This window comes from Rutilus rutilus (genome assembly GCF_951802725.1).
Source record: "Rutilus rutilus genome assembly, chromosome: 7".
NCBI lineage: Eukaryota > Metazoa > Chordata > Actinopteri > Cypriniformes > Leuciscidae > Rutilus > Rutilus rutilus.
Genome location: NC_140221.1, coordinates 12,897,007 through 12,907,057, shown reverse-complemented (window position 1 = coordinate 12,907,057; position 10,051 = coordinate 12,897,007). Strand labels below are relative to the sequence as shown.

Below are 10,051 nucleotides of genomic sequence, written 5' to 3'. Positions count from 1 at the left end.
TATCTTTTTTTGTTTTGGGGAGTAGGGTTATTATACCAGTTTTCATTGTTGGAGTAAGACATTCGATAAATGCATTCAATAACAATTCTTTGATATCTTCCCCAAAAAACGTAAAAAATTCCGAGGTAAACCCATCAATTCCAGGTGACTTCCCATGTTTCAGTTTTTTTCAGGGCATTTTCTATTTCTTGCAGATTTATTTTGCCATCTAACCTTTTTTTTGTCATTCTCCCCAATCCTTTTAATATTGCTCTTAATCAGAGTAAAAGGGATTCACAGTCCTCTTTGTGGAAATTTGAGCTATAAGTCAGAGTAAAAGAGTTGAACTTCCTCCTGTATTTGGCTATAGGCTCTTCTATGTGCCATTTTCTGTTTCCCACTTCCCTTTATTTGACATATCCATTCCTTTTACTTTTAGACAGAGGGATTTTATTTGTTTGCAAAAACCATAATTTGATAAAAAGTATATTATTTAGTTTCCATATATTACCCGAAGAGCGGGAAAGTAAGTCAGACCAGTTAGAAAAGATATAAGCGAGTCAGACCAGTCTAAAGGTCTGAGCTGAGTTTGGTGAAGCATTAAGGCGGAGGCAATTTCTCATAATAATAATAATAATAATAATAATAATAATAATAATAATAATGTTTAAATATAGCCTATGCTGGCTTTCTAAAGCCAACATAATAAAGAAAACTCAGAGAAACATCGACCAATTCAGTATGTAATAAAATTTTCTTAGTTTTATAATAAAACTAATAACGTTTTAAAGGTAGGCCGCATAGGCAAGTACGGCATACGTGCTCTTCAACCGACATGATTTTAATTAATCCCAAACCTGCTAATTTTGTCAGTATTAATGTACGTTCACTAGCTTCTACACATGCATACATTCATAAATATACATTTTGTGTCTATTAAAATTTCTAAATTATTTATAGCCTACATATGTCACACACGTCTACCTGCCTTTTGATGTAAATAAAAGACGAGAGTGGTAAATGTTACGGACATATGGTCCGTACTACAGTTCAGCCTATTATTGCCTTATTTTTATTTCCACTTCCCTTTTACACAAAGAAACGGAACTATTTGCACTGTATTTATCAATGGGAAATACATCATGCTAAAATAATCTGTCATATACTGTGGTTCACATTATTGGGTTCGCTTTCAAGTCTCAGCAGCGCGAATTACGTGACCAGCAACATATTTCTGCTTCAAATATTGTAGTTAGTTAACAGTGAGTGGTGGTTTCGGACATTTTATATTTTATTACAGTGCATTTGTCAGTGCCGCACTCGTACTGACTCGTACTGACAGAAAGAAAAGCTCGTCGCTTACTGAAGGCGGAGCGTTTCGACCAATCAGATGAAAGGGGCGTTTCTGCGCCGCCCACGTGTGCAAATGAAATATCTAACCCATAAACCGATTTGTAAACCACAAACGAAAAATGAAAAATCAAGCCAAAACCTCATTTTTCATTTTTTTTAACTAAAAAACGAATAAACGAGCTGGTTTTCATTTCTCATTATTCCATTCCAAACAGGAAATCAAATGATCAAAAAGTTTATATTTTTTATTTTTTATGTTTTATTGAACACCAAAAAAGTAACAAAAAACAGAATATACATCTATAATGGCATTGACAAATACAGATAAATGAGTTGGCACATGACAGTCAAATAAATGGATAATGACAAAAGAATACATATATTTGAAGGAAAAAAAGAAAAAAAGAACAAGAAGGGGTCTCTTCATTCCTCTTCAAAGAGATCAAGGTCTCTTATTATTCTAGCCAATTTCTGGGCCTTTTTACTTTTCATACATTGCAACGATGGAAAGAAATTACAAATAAAGTCTCTTTTAAATACAGAAAAATAAGGTTTCGTCTTCGCATTTATGAATAAAGAATTTGCCCAGAATCAACATTACATTAATAAAAAATTCATTTTTTTTCTCATCCAACAACATTCCAAACATAATATGCTTCCTAGCAAAAGTTGGCAGTGAATGAATCTTTGTCTCCAACCAGTAAGACATATTTTCCCAAAAGGTATTTGAAAAAACACAAGAAAAAAAAAGGTGATCTTTGTCTCTATGTCAACTTGACAAAAAGTACAGGCATTTTCTTCAAAATTAAACCGTTGTCTTAAAAATTCACTTGACCATTGAATATTTTAAAATGGGTTTCCTTAGCTTTAGGAGCCACTGGAAAGATACTGTGTTCGCAATTCTTTAACAAATGTCATAAGCTTGCAAAACACAGTTATTATACAGAAATGTCGGATATAAGAACAAATAAGAGCGAATAAGTTTGTTGGGAAGCATTGCCCTGAGGTCATTGAAGAGAAGGGAGTTCACAAGATCCATCTGGCATGTTGACAGAAGCGTTTTGTACAAAATTTATAAAACTTTTTGGAATGGCATTTAAGACATGCTCAAATTGTTGGCGTTCACATTGTAAATTGTATTTAGTACAGAAGTCTCTAAAAGTTAACAAGCTCCCATCTTCATCCATTACAGTAAATGAAGAACTGACCAAATACCGTTTTCAAGCCAATCAAGAACACATAGAGACTTGTATCTAGATACAATAAATCTATTGTTCCATATAGGGAATCTGTGTGGAGAAAAGTTGTGGTTATATAACAAAATCTGCTGGTGAAAGGAAGATAATTTGATTGGCAGTCTGGAAACAGTAAAATCAAATCTCAGTAGAAAATCAATTCCACCCAATTTTCTAAATATACCTCTGGGAATGCAAAACCAGAAATTAGTTTCATTTGTTATACATTTTTTAAGCCATTTGACCTTCAACATACCATTTATACAATAGAAGTCAAAGGCTTGTAATCCACCATTTTCATAATCTTGTATAAGATTTGCCCTCTTTATATAGTGCACACGTTTACTCCATATATAATTGAAATGAATTTGATGAATGGTCTTAATAGCTCTATTAGAAATGGAGAGACAAGATGCAGGATAGATACACACTTTCCATTTTAGTTAAATAAATTCTACCATAGATAGACAAATCCCTTTGCATCCATGCATCAAGCCTGCCTTTGCATTCATTCCACCTATTCCAGACATTTTGCTTTTCCATCATGACCTCATCCTTAGAAATGTTTATGCCTAAATATCTGACATTCGACTTGACTGGAATATTATGTGAAATTTTAAGAGGGCATTCATGTATGGTAATAATTTCTGAGAATTTAGAAAAATAGTTAACTATCTCAATTGCTTTAGGAACCTGGTCAAGACCTTTTAAAAATAATGTTGTATCGTCAGCCAATTGACTAAGTATAATTTACTGTCCAAACACATTTAATTTTTCAATATTTGAGTTTTTAATTAGGAGAGCCAACATCTCTGTAGCCAGAATAAACAATGAGGGTGAGATGGGGCATCCTTGTTTAACTCCTCTCTTAATATCAAATCTGGGTGAAGTACCTGTTGGTAGGGCCACTGAACTATTGGTATTTGTGTAGAATAACTGAATAACATTACAAACATGTTCACCAAACCCATACATTTTCAAACATTTAAAAATAAATGAATGTTCTAACATATCAAAGGCTTTATAGAAATCTAAAAATAAAATAACCCCATCATCCTCTGTTTCTTGATTATACTCCAGCAAGTCCAAAACCAGTCGAATATTGTTATGTATAGAACCACGGTTTTAGTGATTTCCCGAAAAGCTGCAAAAATAAATTCCCAAAAGTAAAGTAAATAAAAAGTAAATAAAGTCCCAAAAATGGCGCTAAAAATGAGACGTAATACCATCTGGGCCAGGTGATTTATCCAATGACAAACACATAACAGCAGAATCAAGCTCTTCGATTGTTAATTCTGCATCACATATCATTTTGAACTGTTCATCTATATGAGGAACAAATTCTCCGTATTTTTAATGATTAAAATTGCCATTATTTTATATGAAAAAGTTAATAATTTTATTTTATTGACAAAATATTTTATTTTGTCTTTTGTATATTTTTTGATTAGATCAGATAGCATTTTAATCTGTCATATGATCATGTGATAATGTCTACTTGGGGCATGTTGTCTCATTTCACTTCATTCATTCAGGGTAAATCAAGAGAAAAGTATAGGCCTACGCTGTAATGAAACAAAACCACTACTAGACGTGTGAAATTAAGGGGAAAATAAATACTCTGAACCTTAAGTAGATTTACACAAACTGAGAAAGTCTAAAAGCGTAAGGTTGTGCCCCGCTCTCCCCTATCTGTAAACACTTTTTTTTTTTTTTTAAATGTAGGCCTATGTCTCAAAAAAAAAAAAAAAAAAAAAAAAAAAAAAGTACAATTTAACATTTGCTTCTTTAATTAAAAAAAGACAAGGACAAGCGTTAATGTCGAGCCCTGGTATGTTTTCCTTGACTGGTTTTCCCTGCAGAATTACGTTGTTGAAAACGAAAAGCGAGTGTTTCTGCATTAAACAACTATCTCAACTGTTAAATAACAGATCTGTCTTATTTTAAATAAACACACACACACACACACACACAAAAAAAAAACAGATGAAAAATTAACATGAGTAAGAAATGTTCATTTGCTCCATCTAGTGGCAATCGTCATGAAATGCCATGTTATACTATTTTTGTCCACAAGAGGTCGGCAGAGCAAAGCAATGCAATGAGTTATTTTGTATTTAAATTAAAGAATGTGGAAAATGTGCTTTTTTTTTGTTAAAATGTAATATTGTTTTATCTTGTTTGAGAACAATGACTCAAGGACTTGTCATTCCAACCCTGTATCACATGAAATACGTTCTGAGGAAACTATTTTGCAAATCGCAATTACGTTACATGCCAACATATAAGCAGTGCTATTACGTTGGTCCTTAACCTAATATAAGCAGTGCTATTACGTTGGTCCTTAACCTAATATAGCCAATCTATTGCAGTGCTATTACGTTTGTCCTGAACATAATACATCCAAAGCAGGTTTCTTTTCACACGTAGCAGCTAATGCTGTTCATTTTGTTTTAATTATTTACTCCCTTTTTTCTCATTGGGCTACAAAATATTATCTATGCCAGGGCGAGTCAAATGGCGGCACCCAGATCATTTTTATCTGGCCCTCCAACTGGTTTTTGATGTTTAAAACCCCTCGCAATCTGATATCAAAGTCCCCGCAAAGGTTTAGCGCGTTCAGCGGTGAGTTTAACAACGCACGTGATCATTCAGCGGTGAGTTTAACAACGCACGTGATCTCACGGCAGTTCGTGATATGGTCACGTAATTTAATCTATTGATTCGTGCCACGGACACGTTTATTGCGTTATTTTCGTAATACCAGCACGTTTTTTAAACTAATGTATTTTCAATGGGAAGCGTCTTTCGTGATAATAACAGCACGATTCTTTCTGCCTGGCTGTCGGCTGCAGCAGAGAAGCTGTTTAATCAACATTTATTCACGAGATCTTATGTATTTTTATGTATTTTTTAATGTTATTATTTCGGTCTTATTGCCAGGGAAGCTGGTTTGCTTTGCTGTTTATTGATTTTCTAAAATTATATTTTATCAGTAGGAAATCGCGCTGAAGAAGTCTCGTTCCGAACACATCGCGATATTTGGCATCAGTTCACGTGTGTCAGATGTTGGTAAGTAAATACCTAAATACGCTATCCTAATGTGTGATATCATGTCTTTTCTGTTTGTCGATATTAATCTGCCATTATATCTGCCATCTCCACGGAGACTTTGCGTTTCATTGCTTTCTAATTCAAAACAGGGTGATTAACACTGCCTGTCACGTGACGTGCTATAGGCCTAGATATTCATATCAGATTAAAAATAGTACAATTAGTTCCAAAGTTGTATTTGTAGTAGAAGTACAGTAAAAACAACACTTACCATGCTTTTACCACAGTAACATTAGTTTTACTGTGATAAGTGTAGTAAAAAGACAGTAATCACAAAACTTACCATGCTTTTACCACACTATTTGTAGTTTTAATGTGGTACTTATTGTAAATGCACAGTAACCACAACACTTACCATGCTTTTACCACAGTAACCATAGTTTTACTGTGATAGGTGTGGTAAAAGGACAGTAACCACAAAACTTACCATGCTTTAAACCTCAGTAACCTTAGTTTTACTGTGATTGGTTTAGTAAGGACAGTAATCACAAAACTTACCATGCTTTTACCTCAGTATTGATAGTTTTAAAGTGATATTTGTTGTAAATGCATATTAACCACAACACTTGCCATGCTTGTAAGGCTTTATAATGTAACATCCAATATTTGTAAGGTAAATCAGTACTTTTTCCTTTAAATAATCCTATATATTATACATAATGATATTTTCTTTTCTCTTTTTTCAGCTGAAAAGACCAAAAGGGCCTTTCGGACTCAGTCATTCCATTATTGTTTGAGGAGAAGTAAACGGAGAAGACGGACAGCTGCAAAGGCAAATATTCGCAATGGTATGTATGTGTTGGTTTTAACCCTAAATCAAACATTTTATCAAGCATTTGTTGTTTCTTAAAACTTTTCTCACAAATCCCATAGCCCAATCAGTACAAACATAGTCTGAAAGTCTTAATAATTCACAAGATTTAACAAGTTGTCAAATTCGTACGATACTCGTACATATTTGTATACTCGTACACAATCCTGCAGCTTTTACTCCTACTGCTGTCATTGGCTACTGCCTCAATTCCTGTACATATTTATCGCGATATTTGTAAATCAGTTGCGCCACTTCTTGGAAAGTTGTCGGATGTCACACACACTGTCAGAAAGTTTATATTAATTGCAAATTGGTCTCCGTCTGTTTATGTTCCAGTGATACATGATGTCTCTCCACACCTCATAACCTACCTCTGTTTGCAAGAGTGGAAAAGCTTATCTGACTTGTCACATGACATCAGATACTCGATTATTTATATAACTGTCCCGTTTGCATGTAAATCATTTTCATGATTATTGCTTGCTATTAAAGACATACTTTTATTCATAGAAATGCCCACATATCAGTGAACTTATTACATAAAAATGCTTTTAACATTTAATTATGCAACACTCTTTACAGAAAACATATCCTACAGTTATAAACTCACAACGGCATCATTAAGTCCTGTGCTGGGCACATTGGGCAACAACTGTCCTCCAACGTATTCGATCCGTGGCCAGGTTCTTCACATCTTCCCATGGGACACTGACATTCTTCAGGTCTTCGTGAAACATCTGTCTCCATGTCTTCCTTGGTCTTCCCTGTCTCCTGCATCCTCCTGGTGGTGTCCACTTCATCACTGTGTTTGGGTGTTGTTGTTTGGGCATGCGTAGGATGTGTCCAGCGAGGTGCACCCTTTGCTCTGTCTCAGTTTCTGAAAGTCCTCATGTGGAGTCCCACTCCTCCTCAGGATCTCTTTGATATATGCAGAACCAATATTGAAAATAGTGATTTATCTTTTTCCATATTGTTAAAGCATTTTGTTTTCTCTTTTCAGCTTCATAAACTGTACTTGATTTCTGCCTAATGCCTTTATCAAAAAAGTGTCAGTGTTCATCAGGTGTTTTGCTAAAGGACATATTCATTGCATAGTTACAATAAAAGTGACCAATAATCACAAGGATATAGAATGAAAGTTGAGAATGTAAAATGTTGTGCTTATGTTTTTGCCTATTTGTTATTTAAAGCGAAGAAACAAATGTATGTTCACACAACAAACTTGAATCTCATCTCTTGGTTTGTAAATATATTCAACTTCATCATAGCAATTTTTTTAACGTTAATGTATGTGTCACTATAATAGATTGCTCCTGTATCTGGATATTTTTAATTAACTGATTTTTATACTGTTGTGCAGTAGTTTTGGCACTACATTTGTCTTTAAACAGTTTGACATTAAATATTGGAATAAGCTTTCAAAATGGTGTCCATTCATTGTGCTTTTGTTACATTTATTTGAATATAATTGATATACCTTTAATATACTATACATACACTGTAAATGTTAGAAGCACTTTAGTACATGTAATTATCTTTAATTAAAATACTGCAAAACTACCCCTGCTGTAGGACATTGCTTAGAAAAAAGTTTCTCTTTCAAATTTATTTATGCATCAGTCTAAGCAAATTTGTGTCATTGATCATGTGACCTCATCTTTGGATGGTAACCACACAAAGGAGTCTTTTGTTTTTAAATATGAGTTTTATAATTTAATTAGAAGGAATGCATGTTTAACAGCCTAAATATAAAATATTTAAGGTATCTATCCCCGCAGCCGGAACCAGAAGAGATCTGTCATCGTTTACCATAAACCAGGGCATGTAAGTGTGACGCATCTGTTCAGCTGGGTTGTTATTGGCTGTGACTTTATCGCAGAACTCGCTGTGATTGGACAATCGTTTAACCCATATAAAACGGCGCTTCATGTTACAAAGTATGTTTTGGTGTTATTATTACGTTAGTTATACATTAAGCTAACTATAAAGTGTCTCTATGTTGTGAGAAATTACTCCTTTACCGAGATCCTAACCCTAACCCTAAGCATGTCTGCACATTTCAATGAACTACAGCACAATGCTTCCTGCTCCACTGATAGAATGACAGAGATATGTGGGTAATGTAGTTTAAAACGTTTAGTAATAAAACAATAAATGTTAAATAAATAATATATTTAATGGACAACTGGATATCTAAATTTGTTCACTGTGCAAACCTTTATGACATATATGAGGGACAGGCTGAAATTTGATATTTTACTGTGAGCACTTTAAAAATAACCTTTATGCCAGCTTTCCATATATGTCTGAAAACTGTGGCCAACATTATTTATTAAACATAGTATAAGCAGTTGTCCAGCCGATTTTCTCTTTGATACACTAATCAGACTTTGAGTTACAGCCATTTGAAATGTGCATTTGTTTGCTCTTCTGGGGGCCGTTGCTGGGCCCTGGGGGTGGAAGGACAGTATAATCTACACAGATCTACACATACTATTACTATTACACAAGGATAATGCACCATTCAGTAAAACAACAAAAAAACAGTGCCAACATTTCCTTTTTACCCCCTCTGATTGCTGCTTATATTCCTGACATCAGTGATATATAGAGTATACTAGAATGATCAACATGGATCATCTTCAATTAAGCTTTAAGTATTTATAGCAAGATAGCCACTGCAGCCTCTTGTTATTCACATAGCTTCCTTTTATTTCACTGGAAACTGGCATACATGCAAGTATGTGCAACTTTTGTTGCATTGTTGTCCCAAATATCATTAACCAGATCTAAATTGTTATGTCCCAAGTAAAAGAATCATGGTAATTAATTATATTTAGTTATTTATAAGTTATTAATTATATGTAGTTATTTTTAAAGAAATAAGAAATTAAAATTTCTCAAAAGAAAATTTCTATTTACTGTACCAAACACCACTTTCAATACACAATAGTCATCATACTTTATTAAACAACACTTTATTGGAGAACAAAGCATAAAGTTGATAAAGTAGCATAAAGACAAATGAGATTCAAGATAAATAAAAATGTGTCTTCAAAAACACGTTAACATCATATGAATCCATTCACAGCTGCTGAAGCCACAAAACGAGTGCCAGATAATCATATTCAGTCACATATGATACAGAAAACAGATTTGATATTGTGTTGGAAAATAATGATTCATTATCACAGCTAAACTGGTTTCTTGCTCTTCCCTGTACGTCTCTATCGTGTTAGTGTTCTTCATCCTCGTCTAAACAGTTTGTTCAGTTGAAGAACAGAAGAACAGAAGATGTGATCACTGATGTGGAGTAGCTTTTTCTCAACCAGAGGAAGAAGTCTCAACATCCCATTGTCAGGCGTTCTCCAGTCCTGGTCTGAAAGTAAAACAAAAGACAGAAACCATTCAAATAAAGTTGTTTAATGGACAGTCGGGTCAGCTTATGTTCTGCGTTATTTAAAGCAGTGATGGTTTACTCTGGCCCTCAGCGTCCACTGTCCTGCACATTTAGCTCCGACCTCAAACCCTCCTGCCTATTGTCTAGAAGTAAACC

At 34.1% G+C, this 10,051-nt stretch overlaps 1 long non-coding RNA gene across 1 annotated transcript; it reads left to right on the top strand.

The window, feature by feature from the left end:
• Window positions 1-5,506: 5,506 nt before the first annotated feature.
• Window positions 5,507-7,899, top strand: LOC311293601. The gene is made up of 3 exons (XR_014627948.1): window positions 5,507-5,639; window positions 6,368-6,469; window positions 7,078-7,899. It is a non-coding gene; the product is annotated as an uncharacterized lncRNA (long non-coding RNA).
• Window positions 7,900-10,051: the final 2,152 nt, after the last annotated feature.